General features: G+C 38.0%; 1 long non-coding RNA gene across 1 annotated transcript in view; it reads left to right on the top strand.

The window, feature by feature from the left end:
• The window catches only part of LOC137864374 (uncharacterized), a 147,855-nt gene that overhangs the window by 14,393 nt on the left and 116,237 nt on the right, over positions 1 to 17,225 (top strand). The gene's annotated exons all lie outside the window — the stretch shown is intronic.

The raw sequence follows: 17,225 nt of genomic DNA, 5'->3' as shown, positions 1-17,225 counted from the left end.
TGGGCTTTTAAACTCTGAATTGTGTGGCTAAAAACTGAACAAGGATTGTTGGCTTTTTAACTATTATAATAGTCATTCATGTTAGTTAAAAAAAAAAAAAAAACAAAACCAAGAAACAAACAAAAAAACATCATCTGAGTTTTTTAAAATTACATTTTGGAATTTCTTTTCAGCAGGAAGTTTGGATGTTTCCTGTCCAACACTATACAAGCATTTTGTAATTTCTTACTTGATCTTGGAGTGGGATTTCTGGAATCTTATTCTGAAAAACTGAAATAAACAGGGGTGATGAAACTACCCTTGTTCTCACTAGCTTCACCTGTGCAAGGAGATACATTCTGTATCATAACTTTTAAAATCAGATTGAAACTCAAAAATCAAGTGTAAATAAGTTGATTCAGTGATCAAGGTGAGATTAATGGGGCCCTTGGAAATAAGCAATTGACTTCACTAAACTCTCATATGAAGGTGAGGGTTAGGGCTGGTGAGAAAACGCTATATCCTCTCTCAATCTCTGTACAGTGTACAGTGCCAGCAGTAAATTGTGTCTCTATCATTAGTAACAGGCTTTCTGGTGAAATGCACATCTGTGTGTACTTCTGTGGTACGACTTAAGTAGTCAGTCACAACAACTTTATTGTTTTCAGATTTTGACTTTTTTTCATCTTTAAGTTTTTAATAATAAAAGATTTTACGCTTCCTAGTTTAAAATCCCAGATTACAAACAACACAATCTTGAAACACAATTTGAAGAGTAGTATGGATCATTAAATCCACTAGAAATGTCTGATATTTGCCAACTGAAATATGAGAAACTTAAAATATCTATACATCTAATTCTTCAGTCTGTAATAAAAGTAACAACCTCATCATGAAGCATTTCCTAAAGATTAATGAACAAATGAAGTTAATGATCCTAGACTATATTTTGGGACATCAGTTTCTCCCAAGTGGTCATTAATCCCCAGGAAGCCTTGTGCCTGAGTCGTCATTGCTTAAATAGACCATTAGGATATTGCATGTTGATTGCAATGTTACAAAAGGGAGATGATAAGCCAATGACTGAAGGAACAGCTATGAAAGAGTAAAGCGATCCCAATATATGCAATGTTTTTAACCACAGCAGTTGAGAAATAATGTTTCATTCCAATTTCAACCTGTATTTCTGAGTGAACGATAAAGAAAAGAGGCTGAACAAAGCAAGGAATACAAAAGACTAGACTTCTTCATCATAACTCAAAATAGATTTGGGGTAATTAGTGTGTCTTTTATTCCAATCATAAAATAGATCCTGTAATGATTTTTTGAGATGGTCTTATAATTCTGTTGTGACATTTATCAGATTTATGCCCTGCATAATCAAAAGTGATTTCAGAAGATACATTAAAAAAAAAAAAAAAATGGGGGCAAAATACATAGAATCACAGAATTGTAGGGGTTGGAAGGGACCTTGAAAGATCATCGGGTCCAACCCTCCTGCCAAAGCAGGTTCCTCAGAGCAGCCTGCCCAGGTAGGCATCCAGACAGGCCTTGAATATCTCCAGAGAAGGAGACTCCACAGCCTCCCTAGGCAGCCTGTCCCAGTGCTCCGTCACCCTCATCATGAAGTTCTTTCGCATGTTGGTGTGGAACTTCCTGTGCTCCATCTTGTGGCCATTGCCCCTTGTCCCGTCCCCACAAACCACTGAAAAGAGGTTGGCCAAATCCCTCTGTCTCCCACACCTCAGGTATTTATACAAATTGATGAGATCCCCTCTCAGTCTTCTTTTCTCCAGGCTGAACAGACCCAGGTCTCTCAGCCTTTCCTCATAACGAAGATGCTCCAGGCCATGTATCATCTTTGTGGCCCTCCGCTGGTCTCTTTCCAGGAGATCCCTGTCTTTTTTGTACCGGGGAGCCCAGAACTGGACACAGTACTCCAGGTGAGGCCTGACCAGGGCAGAGTAGAGGGGGAGGATCGCCTCCCTTGACCAGCTGGCCACGCTCCTTTTAATGCACGCCAGGATCCCATTGGCCCTCTTGGCCACCAGGGCACACTGCTGGCTCATGGCCAACCTGTCGTCCACCAGGACCCCCAGCTCCTTCTCCTCAGAGCTCCTCTCCAGCAGGTTGTCCCCCAGCCTGTACTGATACATGTGGTTGTTCCTTCCCTGGTGCAGGACTCTACACTTGCTCTTGTTAAACCTCATTTGGTTTCTTCCTGCCCATCTCTCCAGCCGGTCCAGGTCTCGCTGATATGGCAGCGCAGCCTTCTGGCATGTCAGCCGCTCCTCCCAGCTTTGTGTCATCAGCATACTTGCTGAGGGCAGACACTATTCCCTCATCAAGGTCGTCGATGAAGATGTTGAACAAGACCGGACCCAGCACCGACCCCTGGGGAGCACCGCTAGTCACAGGTCTCCAGACAGACTCTGTGCTGCCGATCACCACCCTCTGAGCTCGGCCAGTCAGCCAGTTCTCAGCTCACCTTACTGTCTCTATCCCACACTTTCTCAGCTTTGCTAGCAGGATGTCATGAGAGACAGTATCAAAAGCCCCCATCTACCCAGCTGGTGATGCCATCATAGAAGGCAACAAGGTTGGTCGAGCACAACTTCCCCTTCGTGAATCCATGCTGACTACTCCTCATAACCTTCTTCTCTTCAAATTGCTTGGAGATGGCATCCAGAACAAGCTGTTCCGACACCTTTCCAGGGACAGAGTTGACAAAAAGTATTGGAGTTCCATCCGATGTGAGTTGAACTTCACAGCTGAGGTTTTTGAATGTCTTCCAAGAGGGTGTCACCTGCATGAACAAGAGCAGAAAACCCAGAACTTATTTCTTCTTTAAAAATAAATACATAAACAATGAAACACTTTGATGCAGAAGTCTCTTCCTGAGCAAGCAGTACAAACTTTACTGCCTTTAATTTTCATATAGCTGTATAAGCTAGGCAGGAGTTCATTGTTTCATTGTGTTGTTACCTGCCTAGAAATGTTTTTCATCCCTAAACGTGTTATTTTTATAGAAAGACTTCTGGAAGCATAGGTGATTAAACAGTTGAAAGACACAATGGTAAGCTCTTGGTTAGTTCATGGCTAAAGTATGTCTCTATCCAGCTTGTGCGCAGTATAAGTTAAGTTTGGAAGGTGGCTCATGCAGAAGTATGCGTGTTAATCAAGATGTTGCTGGAAGTGGATAAATCTTCAGCTCAGTTTCAAGTAAGGAGGGCTATATAAGCAGTTAGGTAAAGGCAGTTGCTGGCAAGAGAATAATGAATCTACATATAAACTGTTAATCAGATAGCATGAACCCAGGGGTGTTTCTAAATCAAAAAAGCTCGAAGGGCGGATAGGAAGACTGCGATCACATCTTAGCTTTAAATGAGAAAAAAAAAAAAAAAAAAAAGCTTATGGCTTATTCTGTCTTCACTATAACTTCAGGTCTGTGGAGCTCCTGATTAGGTAGGCCAAAATATTTTGAATTTGATCTGAATGCATCAAGAGATTTCAAAGGCACCTAAGAATCCTTAAATATTATGTAAATGGTGCCTACCATCTTTGTAGTAGGGTTGTGAGAATAAGAAAAACTGTTTTGTCGAATCTAGTACATTGCCAACAGAAGCTAAAGCTTAACCCCCAAAAGAGTCTTCCTGCCTCCTCACTAGAAAATTCAAATTTTCCTTAACTTTTGAAGTTATGCTTTCTTTCTTTTTTTTTTTTTTCTTCAAAGAGATATGTATTTCAGACTGAACAGGTGAACAGTTCTGGTTTTTATAGGCTTATTTTTATTATTTGAAAGTTTTAATCGTCACCTAATTTGATGTGCTTAAACATAAATTTAAAAACATTTTCATCAGGGTTTACATTTCTTATAAAATATCTTACCCAGCTCTAATTCATATTACAATCAGCTTAACAGTATTTAATCTCTGCTCTGTAGTTTGACCATCTGTTCATTTTGGAGAGTATTTCATATGTATCTCACAAAGGTATTGTGAAGCCTGTTTCATCCAGTTCTTACAACAGGTCCTTGGGGCCAAGGAGCCAGAATCAAGGAAGTCTATATAACAATGGAAATGTTTTTTTCCTCTTTAACAATAAGAAAGTTATATTTACATATGGAAAAGCATAGTATAGGATATCAGAGTGGTCAGTTCTACCAGTTTTGAGAAAAAGTGCACTGCATTGTGTAGTAGTGGCTTCTGTGAACTTATAAACACACTCTAGCAGCGATCTACCTCTGCTATCAGCACTTTGATGGGATTCCCTGTCATGAAGTTACGTGATTCCTCCAAAATAATCATTCAGTTCCATTTTTTCATGGCAGGTTCCCATTTTATTAGCATGACATCTTGTTTCCCCCCATTTCCCTAACTTGGCATCCCGTTTCTCTGTAGACCACCCTTGAAGGTAACTGTTGGGTTTTGTTTCTCAACGTATAAGAGCAAAGTTCCTTCACATGCAGATTAGCATTTGTCAAAGACATAGGATAGTAATAAGGTCTTTCAGGTATGGTCCAAAATAGCCCTGATACTTTCCTGTTCACATACCCATTCTTTTTTTTATTGTTCCCAGACTCAGCATTACATCAGTACTGTGAATTCTTGAAGAATAGCCACTGTAGCTACGCTTACTTTAATTGGTTTTTCAAAGATTAAGGTTGAGGTTCATATAAAATATTAAAAGAAAATATTTTTTCTCTACCATTTTGAATTGGCAGCGTTTCTTGTGAAGGTTTGAAATTCTAGCGTCACAGAAAAAAACAAGTTGCAGAGGACCACCAGAGACATCTGTCGAGTCCAACCTTGTGTTCAAAGCAGGGTCAGTTTCTAGGTGTGTGGAGCCCTTTCCAGTTGAATTCTGAGGCTCTTCAAAGTTGGAGACTCTGAACAATCTGTGCAAGTGCTTAGTCATCCTCATTACATTTTTTTCCCCTAATATCCTCTTTTAGTTTTCTTTCTTGGCTGTAAGATGACCTTTGCCCCTTGTCCTTTTCCTGTGTACCTGCACATCTGTGAACTGAACGAACCTGGCTCCCTCATACAGCCAGCTTGTTCGCCTTTCTCTGAGCTTGGGCTTCTCAGTTTTTCTCTTCTACTAGGGGACTCAAAACAGGACACAGTACTCTAGGTGTGGCCTTCGGACACATGCTCAGAAGAGGGGAAGTCGCTTCCTTCAACCCTCTAAAGTTCTTGATTTTAGTGAGTAAGGCTTTAGAGCCTTTTTTTTTTTATTATTTATTTCCTTTTTATAAACTGTTACCTCACCTGCTGCATTTCTGGTACTGAGTTCAATAGATATAAATAAATGTACAGACACATAAGCAATTAAATTTGAGCAATATACTGGCTTTCTGGATAAAAAATGCAATGTAATTAAGCAAAAGAAAAAAAAAAGATAACAGGATTTTTTTTTCATTATCAATATGGAAATTTCATTTTCTGTCATTTAGAATTCTCCTTCCCTAGACTAAAACAATACAGACGGAGGATAATGCAAGAAGCAAGATATCTCTTAAATTTATTGAAAGTCATACATTTGTCATTTTGATAGAAAACATTTTTCTCAAACCAATCGTTTATCATTGATTTCCTTGTAAATACTATACTTGAATTACCCCTTCTGCAGTAATATATTGGAAGAATCTTAAATTTGTTCAATATCTCAGATCTGCTTAGCGTAACAGCAGCAAGTCTAGCCCATCTACACTATATTTTAGCTATTGATTTCTTTTGAAACTCAACGATATTCTGAATTTGTTTTGCATTTAAAAAGCAGCTCAGAGATTCACAGCAATGCTTGCAATTGCTATGTTTAGATTAATTTTGACTTTACTGTATGCTTTTTTGTGACAAGGTGATTACCAAGCTGTTGGATTTAAAATTAATTGATATAGTACTTTGACACAGTGTATCACAAAGTCTGAAGTTTGTAGGAGTTGAGAAAGGATAGACACTATGAAGTATTCTAGCTACATATGGTAAATTCAAGCTAACAGTGTTACTGACAGCAACATGTATTTCATGTATTAATCAGAGATCATAGAATCATAGAATGGTTTGGGTTGAAAAGGACCAAGGATCATCTAATTCCAACCCCCTGCCATTGTCCTACCCCTTATCCATAAATGGAATCCAGAATTCAGGGTCAGACAGACTATGGTTCTGATTCTAGCAAGCAACCATACCAATATCCTATTGTAGAAACTGTTACTAGAAGTAAGGTATATTTTTCTTAGAATTGCTACTGCAGTAGTTTTCAGATGAGGTTCTGCCTGTGTCGGCCTTTTGGTTAATTCTTCTTTATTTTATTTCTTCATGATGATCCCTTTTTTCCAGTGGCTCATTTTTTCACATTTTCAGTGCTGATAGAAGACTGCAGCATGCTTGAAAATAAATAAAGACATTTCAAATTATGTTTACTACATAATATAATATGTGGTGTCATGATATAGGTTTCATTTAACGTATCTTACACAATTACTCAGTAGAGAGTAGGGTTAAACTGTTAATTCAGAGGAGCTATCATCATGGCTGGGGTATACTTACTTTATAGCTATTCTTATACATGCCAGCTAGAATACTAGATCTGGAAGTGTGGCCCATTTTTCTGTTTCCAAATGACTTGACTTAAGACCCTTACAGGACTCTTCTGCCTGATTTCTCCATCAGTTAATGCTAGTATTTTGATTTTCTGATGTGTTTATATGTGAAGAACAAATTTGTTCAAGTGTTTCCATAGAATCTGGATGAAAGTCAGAAATAAATAGTAATTAGTAGTCCTGTGGTTGGAAGCTTATCTTATTAGCAAGCATAAAATAACTTAAAGGCTGTAAGTACAAAAGTTATCAATGCATTAAAAAGATATCTCTAGAGCAAGTTGTTATATTCAGTTCTTACCCTTGCAGGATTAAATCTGTTAAAAAGTTAAATGCAGTGATGGAATGAAGAAAGAGAGTACACCCGAAGCAATTTAATAAAGGGAATATGAGGTCCACTTGCAATGGAGGCAAGATCAAATGGGCAGAGCTTTTCTTAGCTGATACTCCCATTGATTTATGTGGATCCCTGAGGAAACAAGATTTTGCTCAAAATATAATCAAGTTGGTGGTAAGGAAACCCTAGGTCTTATTCACCACTTGCATCCTAATAATGTTGATTTAAATTTCTGTACTGCATATTTCCAACTGGCTATTGATACTTCAGTGTTTTTCACTCTGTATGGATTAAAAATAAGTACATTCAGGATATGAAAAATATCTGACTAGGAATTTTTAGTTTTGCTTTGCAGAGTTGGTTATTTGCTTCCCTTCGAGATGATGAATTTATGCCAATACTCTACGGAGTTCTCTAGCAGGTGAGAGTAGCCTTCCTTACATTGCAGATAGCTGAAGAAATAACACAAAGTAATGTATTTTTGAATTGCTTAGTCACCTTGCAAAGAAAAATTAAGAAATAACTAACACTAGTTTCTTAACAATAAGTTAACAAGTTGATGATTATTCACATCATATTTAAATGAAAAAGGACCAGCTATTCTACAAACTTGCAGAGAGTCAGAATTGACTCTTAATGATGGGATGGACAGCAGAAAAGATCAGTGTATGCTGAACTTTGTTCATCCACTTCCAACTGGCAGATTCCCTTTAGACATTCTATAGCAGTGTGTATGTATCTCAACTGGCATGTTAAAACTGACAAAAAAAAAAAAAAGAATGTTGGTATTGAAAGGTCAGCATCATAATGAACTTCCAGTTCTGTTTTCATTTTATATTTATTGTTACTGCATAAATCTTGTTCCATTCCTTTTTATTAGTTTAATGCTTTCCACATTTCCATTTCCATTAAAACCACATTCAGAGCTATTAGTGGATTGTTATTACCCAGTACTGTATCAATTAATGGAGCCAACATGAAAAGAGGAGGATGTAAATCAATCCTCCATGTGAGACAATGGCCATACAGACTGATTTTCCTATTCCCTACAGCCTTTGCAGAGGAGTGATTTCTAATTATAAGGTGAAGTGGTTGAGACAAATAAAATACATATTCACAGCAGAATGTATCAGCTTCAGAAAAGGACCAATCCACATTTACTTTGTCGTAATGGAAGTTGAATTGGATTCATTTGATGCATTTTGGTGATTGATTGATTTATTTTTTAATGTAAGAATTTCACTATCTATTTGCTTTTCTGGAATATATATATGTGTGTGTATATATATACATATATATAAAGAAAAATCAACACCAAACCCCCTGTGGGCCGACTTTATCTGATAATTTGCGGATATTCTTCATAGCTTTTTACTTCTTACATCCCCAGACTGATAGGGCTGCTGACCAAGTATTGAATACTTCTAGCTAGTTTGAAGTCAATTTATTATCTTAGAATACTAGACATAGCTTTAAAGGATTAGGCAGGATAGCTAATGAATATGGACCATGATAATTCAGTAAGAGTTGCTGTTCATGTTACTTAAATATATGTGTACAGCTTGTTTCAAATCTGAGTAAACAAATAGTTGGACTATGTGTATGTGCATTTTACAAATTGTGGTGAGGAGAGTGTAATTAAGAATGCCTCTCCTAAGGAGTTATTTTACAGGTATTTTATCATTATTAATATGCAGCATACCCAGCTAATGATCTTGTGAGGTTTTCAAGAATCCTTTGACCATGAAGTTGACAGTAAGTTCATTGTCTTGCTTCATAGAGTTGTCATAAAAATTACCATGAGGCATCTACTGACATGTAGGACTGAATTTCACTCACAAGGACTAAAGACCAGTATCGTGCTGCTCCACATGCTGTTAGAGAGCCTTCACCTGGCAACTGTGTTTGTGTCCTGCATGTTCTGGTGTACTATGTGATGTTCTGGTATGTAATAGGGCAAGAAAGAGGCTCATGCCACGTGCGTACATACATATGATGGATGTATCTACAGAAACAATATGCCAGTATCCACCTTTATTTTGCTGCACATCCCTTCGTACAGAGAGTAGCTACGAGGCCTACATGAGGGCAGTTGTGTGCTGAATGTGAGATATGGTCTCATGTCTACCAGGAACTGAACTGAAGCTGTTTAACTTCAGACATTTCAAAATCACCTAATGATTTTATTTTACTACACAAAAAGCTGACTTCCAGTTTAGGCCACAGAGCTAACTCAGCATTTTAAATTTAACTACTTCTTTTTTTTTTTTTTTTTTCTACATCTTTCACGTGGAGGTGAGAGGGCAGAGACTTGACTCATTGAGTTGCACTGGCAGTTTCCAGATTTCTGTCAAGCCATCATAGAAAATACACAAAGAATTTTGATTAAATAAATGTGTACTTGTGACAGCATAAACAACACATGGAGGAAACAATAAAAATTCCTCCTGCTCATTATACCTTTCCTCATGCAAACAGAGAGTATTTGTAATGAATTTCCTGGAATTCCTTCAATATAACGAGGAGAGGAATCAGTTGATAGGAGCTCAGTGTCTGTTAATATTATAATTTAGCGTAGGATATATTCTAGCTATAATGTTAGGAGTGATCCACATCACTGTTCAGAAACAGTCAGCTGACATTCTTCATAAGAAAAATTTATAAATAAAGAGCTTTTTTTTTTTTTTTAATGTTTGTGCTTTCTGTCTTTTGCTGTAAGGGTAAATTTTTCTCTGTTAAGACTGTTATCTAATTCTTTCTTTACTTAAGGTCATGCTTGTTATTTTCTACTGTTATCTTTCAGCATAAAAGTAAGGAGGTAGCACATTTTCATTAATGATTTTGCTATATTTATTCTTTCTTCTTGTATCTAAACATCAATTCCTTGCATTTTAAGGAAAAGAATTCATTATTTTTTTCCACTAATTTGTTACTTTACAAGCCTTAAGGCATCAGATTTTACAGTGACAAACAAAACACCCACTCCAAAACACCCACAGTGTGCTAATTAAAGAGTCTTCTGGGGAGGTAAAGGATTACTTCTAGGTTTCAATTGATTTCATCTTGGATGGTCCACAAGTATGAATACTTGAAATCTTTCATGCATTGCACATGCATGCAAGCAGCTTGGCAGTTACATAGAGCATGGACTGGGTAAAACAAAGGGAACGTGTTGTTTAGCATTTTTTGTTAAATCTATTTTTTCTAAGAAAAAAACATATCCATACAGATACTTTTCTAACCTGGCCATAGGTCTCTGTGTATAGATGAAGACATGGCAGATCTAGTATTACCAGTAGTTAATTCCAAGCATGAATAACTTGGTTAGTGCAGGGTCAATGCAAGACTGAAAGATAATGCACAAAGTAAAAAGATAATTATTAATTGTCTTTCTGGAGTATAGAATGTAGATGGTAAATGCATTGACAAAAGAATCCTGCAAGAACCAGCAGAATTGAATTAAAGGCTGACATGGATTTAGATTTTCATATGTCTTGTCTTTTCAGCTGAAGGATGTATAGAAATCAGAACTGATCCTGATTTTCAGTATTCCATTTTCTTCCAAATTTCTGTTGTGACTGTAACACAATTTCTATGATGCATCTCATGCTGTAGGTAAGTGAGGACAGAAGTACAGTTGTCTTGTAAATCATTGCTTATATTTTAGGTGTGAGCTCAAATGTCTCCCTGATATCCTGGCCATTATTTACCTAGAACTGGCATGTTACAATCTGGGGTAGCCTAAAGCTCCGCCTGCCACACTGTCTCACCCCCTCCCACGGTGGGATCCTAACGGAAAAATTGGTTCTGTAAGCGAGAGACCTAGCAGGGAGACGAAGAACAAACTACACTATAAAGAAGATTAAAGATCTTCATTGGAAGACTGATGTCTGAAAAACAGGTCTGAACCTATTGGATCGCTTTATTTAAGCACTGAACTGTGATAATTAGACTTACGGGAAAAGAGCATTCATATTTTAAAAGACTGAATTGCTGACTCTACTTTTCCTTCTGCCTATGCACTGCTGAGTTCCTTCCCTGATAGAGCAATGTGTCTGATCTCATTCAGTGATTATCCGCTCATATAATTTCAAGGCAAATAGCAATGAAGCACAGACTAGGTGAAGGTTCTCCATTTTGCACATTGTCTTCCAGGAAAAGAGCTTTGTAAAACATGACATGATGGCAGCAACCTCTGAATGAAACATGTAGTATTAACAAATCAGGGAACAAGTTGGTAAATGGTGTATTTGAGCAGTGTCCAGAACTGTGTTGTATCAGTGCTTAGGGCAGGGAATGAATTGGAACATGGGCTTTTGTTGCATCTTTCCTCTGTTTTTTTCTCTAGCAGTTATTTTCATCTGGTCCAGATTGTTTTAATGATGCTTAGCTCAGTTTACAAGAACAAATTATTGTCACCCAACCCAAGTAGCTTGTTACTAGGATTTTCTTAGAATTATTTCTGTCTTAGCAGAAGGACTTTGGGACCTGGTACCTGCTTTGCCAGATCATAAATACTACATAGCACGTGCAGGGCTTCTCTTAAAAATGCCAGGCATGTACAGGCTCCCTAAATAAGTCTGTATTTAATATTGTTTACTGCTCCCCACAGTCCGGCCTAGACATGACGAGAGAGAGCACCCAGTATGCCAGAGCCCAGCCTTGTTGCAGAAGAGGAGGGCCCATTTATCTTTCTGTTTCCAAAGCAGAACAACAGGACATTATTTGCACTTTGTTTCTGAGGAGAAGATAGTAGATCAACCTGTAACATCAGATGGTTAAATATCTTCCCTAAACATAGTATTCCCCACATACCTCAGTACAAAATATTTGCTAAATCACAACCTGTGGAGGCATTCCCAGCCTAATTAATCGGAGCTATGGAAACATTTAATTTTGATCTGCCTTGCAGGACAAGAATCTCACACTAATAAATGTAAGTTATATTGCTGTGAAGAAAGTCCCCTGTAGGTGGAACTTTAGGCTGCAAAAGGGAATATTCTGTCTGCAAGATTTCAAAGGGGTGGGGGGAGAGAACACCTTTGATTTAGACTTTGGGGAATTTTCCATATTTTTAAATATTTGTTCTTCCTAAAAGAAATACTGCACTTAAAAATGGTGTTTAATTACAGGTGATGCAGGGCTGATGGATTGCCTGTAGATGTAGCAGTTTAACTGTAGGTAACTGAAGTGGGGCTGAAATTCAGCGCTGGTTCTCAGTTTGGGGGGGGTGGGGGGTGGAGGGGGGTCTCTATATGTGTGTGCACATTTGGGATCTAGAAATGGCCTGTTTATTGTTAGTTTGCCCCAGTTTTCTGTAATTCCTTAATTCTTTGTGACTGAGAAAGAGATGACGATGAGAAATTACAAGTTTTTGCCCATTAATGTTCAAGTGAATTAGTTGGGAGTGGAGGGCCGATAAGCACAGAGCTGGGAAAGGACAGGTATTTAATATGCAGGTTGCTCACTTTTCACCAGTTCACAGCTTAAGTACCTCTCAGAACACTCTTGTTCTGAAACTAGGTGCTAGAATAGGACAAGAACATAAGAAGGGGAAGAAGTAAGGGCTTATTACTGACACGATGTGAAAAGGGCAAGAACGGTTTGCTACAGGAAGTATTCTTGCTCAGTCCTCACTGTGACGCCCTTTGGACCTTGTAATAGTGTGGGAGATTCTACTGTGTTCTCTTCGGCCGCTTTCAGCATGCATTACGTCCTCACAGAACGTCTGGCTGTGATTATCCATGTGCCCAGGCCATACCTGCAGATGAAACAGCTTGATGTGCAGAGAGCTTGTTAGGCTTGGGTTTCTGCACAGAGCTGAGCAGTGTAGCGTAATGCAGTTGTAAAATGTGTGCCCTCTGAAGATTTGCTCTTTTGTATGAGGAAATGCCTTATAGGAAAAGTTATTTTTGTAACACTTGTGATGTATGTTTTTCAGTATCTAGACAATCTTGATAAGTATCAAAAAAGTCTTTCTTGAGAAAAGTTAAAAGACTTTAAATAATTCTTTGAATTACAGTAATTTAAACCCCTCATCATGTAACAAGCATTTCTGAGAAACCACAAAGAGACCCGCTGCTAATGAACAACAGTGGGCAAGCAGGATTAAAGAATTTGACATGTGACAGAGCTCCAAATTTGGTCCTCTTAAATGCGTGGCCTTTTTTTGGGTTGTGCCTCTTTCAAACTGCATGAGAGACCAGTGCTTTTGTCTCAACCTTTCTAATCCTTCCAAAACCATGCTACACTGCTTGTATCATTTTGCCACTTAACTTGATATAGATTTGTACAATTTACTTGGGCATAAAACAGCACAATAGGCCTGTCTTTAGAGAATGATGGCTGTGCCAGAACCCTTGTCCAATTAAGTGAAAGAGTTTTTAAACAAGGTAGTAAAATGCACAAAGCCAACCTTTTTTACTGTATAGATTTTGTGGGGATTATCTTGACAGATTTCTATATGTGGAATTCTTTCTCTGTGGAAATTGTAAAGACTACTTTTCTAATATGATATAACAGACAAAGCAATGAAAGGCAATTGCTTCTGAGACATATAAACATGTCTGAGCTTTCCCTTGGTAATGCACTTTATTAGGAGGAGCACCTGTTTTACCTGAATTGCCAAGTATTGATTGTGTTACAGTACTTTGGCTGTGTGGCTGGTCATATTGCTGTATTAGAACGTAGCAAACTTGGTCCAACTGCAGACAGTAGTCGGGCAGTTTGTGTGTGAGGAGGTTTAATGGGCCTCTTTCATACCGTACACTCAGACTTTTACAAATGTACAGCATTGGGGATTTTTTAAAGTCTTTTAACTGTATTGGTCAACATGAACAGGTCATGCTCTTGCCATTTTCTTCTCCCATTCTGCATGTCCTTAAAACCAGTATATACTTTTCATGGGATTTCAGGGGGAAGAATCATTCAAAGATGTGTTTACGTGTAGATTGTGCATCTCTCCATCTTCAGTGTTAGCTTTTAGAAATAAACTAGCCATATATTTTTCCAGTGGCCAATAACATCAGTGTTATTCATGTGGCTGACGCTGTCCTGACAAGAATGAAATGGCATTTTTATGAAAATAAAAGCCACATTTGTCTGGAGAGACAAGTTGGTGGCTACTCCACAGGTCTGTCTTTTGTGTAAGGGCATGGAAGCAGTTATGAAAGATGCAGTGGAATTTAGTAGCTTCACTCAATCTGATCCAAAAGGAGATTTGCCGTTTTCTTTCACTTCACTGTGTTTATCTTGTTACATTTCTCAGCATTTTCAAAACTACTTGACTGACCATCTTATAGTCAGTCAAACAAAATACATTCCAAAGGTCCTTGAGACTTTGAGAGCACCTGTGGATGGTTTCAACAATATTTAGTTGAAGGTAGCAAAACTGATTCAATAAGGTTGAAAATTTCTAGTTCTGTTTGTGTGTTTACGCGTGTTCAATACTTTTCCTTCTCACAGAGGCAGTTTTTCAGCAGATGTTTATTAGTTCACACAGGAATTGGCTTGTCATTAATGCAGTGCTCCACAGTATGCTCTACTAATTGAATAAATCACTAAAACGGGCACCAAGAAAAAACGTTAAGCTTAAACCATAGGGGGCAATGAATGACAGCTAATACCACTGACTTCAGTGTCTCCTTCAGCCAGAGGGACAAATGTTAATTTTCAGTCCCAGAGCTAAACTGACTTGAGAGTGTGGGGACAGCTGTGGACTTAAGGATATACAATGCTCTTCTGTACTGCAAGCCTCAGAGGACCAAAGTCGAGTGAAAGGTGTGAAATACAGACTTACATTGACTAGAAATATCCTGTTAATAGGACTGTCTAAAATGCACATATTTCTCTCATTTGACGTAGTGAAAAAGATTTATTTTTTGAGAAATCCTGTGTACCATAGGACACTCAGTAGAAACTGGAGAGTTTCTGCAAAAAGCAGTACAGTTCCACGCGAAGAGACTCACATTATTCACATTAGCTCTGCAGCTGAGCTCAGTTGATACTCTGAACAGAGTCAGAGTTCTTACTGCTCCTCATCATTTTATCCACTGCTCAGCAAATCAGCTGACTAAGGACTGCAGTATTTGGACTAATTGTATTAGCTTAAACTTCAGAAAATGGAGTTTAGGGATGGGTGAGAAGATGTTTTGTAAATTTCATAGTTGATTCTAGTCAGCGTTCACAAGTTAAGCTGAACTCAGATAGCAAGTAGTAAACCTAAAATATGGTCAGAAAATGTGTGGGATGAAACACACATAGACCTTTGTTGTTATTTCAGGCAGGAGGATGAGACAAAATTATCTTACCTGTTTTAGAATTGATGGCTTTCTATATAGTGTATTTAGGTGTAAAATAACAGATATCCTATTTGTCCTTTATTGGCCATGTTTATTTGGTTAAACTTGAAAGAATTGGCTCATCACTTTCCCTGAGGATTCACAATCTGAGTTACTGACGAGATGTATGATAGGTAGTGAAGTGCCTATGGAGGAAAGACAAAACAAATTAAGAACATCCAACTCATTTCCCTTTGTCAGAAAAGAAATGTTTATTTCAGAAACTAAGAAAAAAATGTATTTTTGTATGATATTTAAACCTCTAACTTTGCAAGCTTAAATGAGGCAAGATTATTCCCTCGCATAATTAAAGAAGAATATGGACATGGAGACGATGTGGCTGACAGACAGCGCCTATGATTGTGTTAGCAGTTGGCCACAGGAAAATGAATCTTGAGGATTTTTCCTTTATTTTTTCCTTTCCTACTTCTAAGAAATGCCTTAAATTGACACTAATTCAGCAGTTTTGACTCCCAAAGCCCCTTTGGATAGAGAGTGTAGAATGTAAAGAAATTTTCCTTGGTGTCAGTCAGTAACTTTCTCCTTTCTTCAGGACACAAAAGGCAATTGATAACAAATAGCAGCATTGCTCAATGCTGTCACTGGGTTTGAACTGTGAACTAGATTGATAGGCAATCAGTACTTTATTTGGCTTTTTAACAATTAAAAACAATGACAGCGAGCAGGATGCAAAGAGTTCTTGATGGACATGTTTAATTATTATTATTTTTTTTTTGATCTGTGAAAAAAACAGTAAGTTATAAGCTCAGACTGTTAACTGAATCTGTTAAACAAAATCTCTTTCCATCTTTCCTTCTGTGTACATATGTAACCTCTCCCTGTGAACTGAAGAAAATGGTTGGACATAGTACAAGAGGCAAAATCTGTGTTGCAGTGTATGCCCTTGGTTGTGTTAATGTGGCAGTAGGGATCACGCTTTGTTTTTGTTAGTCTCCATATAGTGCAGCCTGAGTTAATCTGCTGCTGACTGGGAGTGCTGCAATTGAAGCAAGAAACAGGTTTGCTTTAAAGAGAATTTTAGGAGTAGCTTCAAGGTGGAACCTTTTATGAACAGGTGCTTCGCTCTTAATGCTGTCTGGTTAAGCCCCTTTTGTTAGCACTTCACAGCAGCAGTGATGAGAATATGGAACATCAGCTTGAATAACTGTAAGTATGTGGGTTTGTCAATAAGGAATTAGTTGAGCTCCCCAAAGCCTTTGGGAGACTATAAATAATAGACTGCTTGCTTCCATTTTAAGCATCTATCTCTCTATTTTAAATTTAGGTGGCTGTGTTAATTAAATTTTGTGTGGCTGAAATATGTAGCTCTATCATTTAAAGTCTGAGATACTTTTCTCAGCTATGAAATAATGTTGGTGTATGTCATCTATGTCATATCAGCGGATGAGACAACAGATCAGTGTTTCACTGAGCTTTGAGTGTGCAGTATCTTTATTGCACTTGATCTATTGCGTTGCTAAATGCACTAGAGGGAATTCTTGAGATTACAGGGCACAACTGGTGATGGGTGACATCCTTGAGATTTGGCTTTTTGATATTTCAAAATAATGCTTGGAACGGTTTGTATGTTTTCTGTGGGGTTAGTACTTGTTCTTGAAGATTTTCTGGCAGATTCTGATGTTCTCATGAAGTTGTTACTTGGGTGATTCAATATAATCCTTTAATTTATCAGGGATTTACACAGTTGTTCTCTCTATCATGTTTGTACTCATGTGAGAGCTGGAGCTCCTGGGAGCATTCAGTGTTGGGCAGCTGATGAACTGATAGCACTCACAAAGAGTGTGTTGAACTCCAGTCCTGTTTCTAGAGGAGAGCTCTTGGCACTGCTCTGAAACTGCCCTCCCAATTTCACTTGCCAGATGTGATACCTTTTTGTAGCTGTTATCTAAGTACTCATTCCTTTTTTCTTTCTTACTGAATATCTGTCCTTGTAGCTGGAGTTCTACAG

The sequence above is a fragment of the Anas acuta genome, chromosome 14 (assembly GCF_963932015.1).
Source record: "Anas acuta chromosome 14, bAnaAcu1.1, whole genome shotgun sequence".
Lineage (NCBI taxonomy): Eukaryota > Metazoa > Chordata > Aves > Anseriformes > Anatidae > Anas > Anas acuta.
Note: the sequence above shows the minus strand (reverse complement) of the source record. Positions and strands in the feature narration are given on the sequence as shown.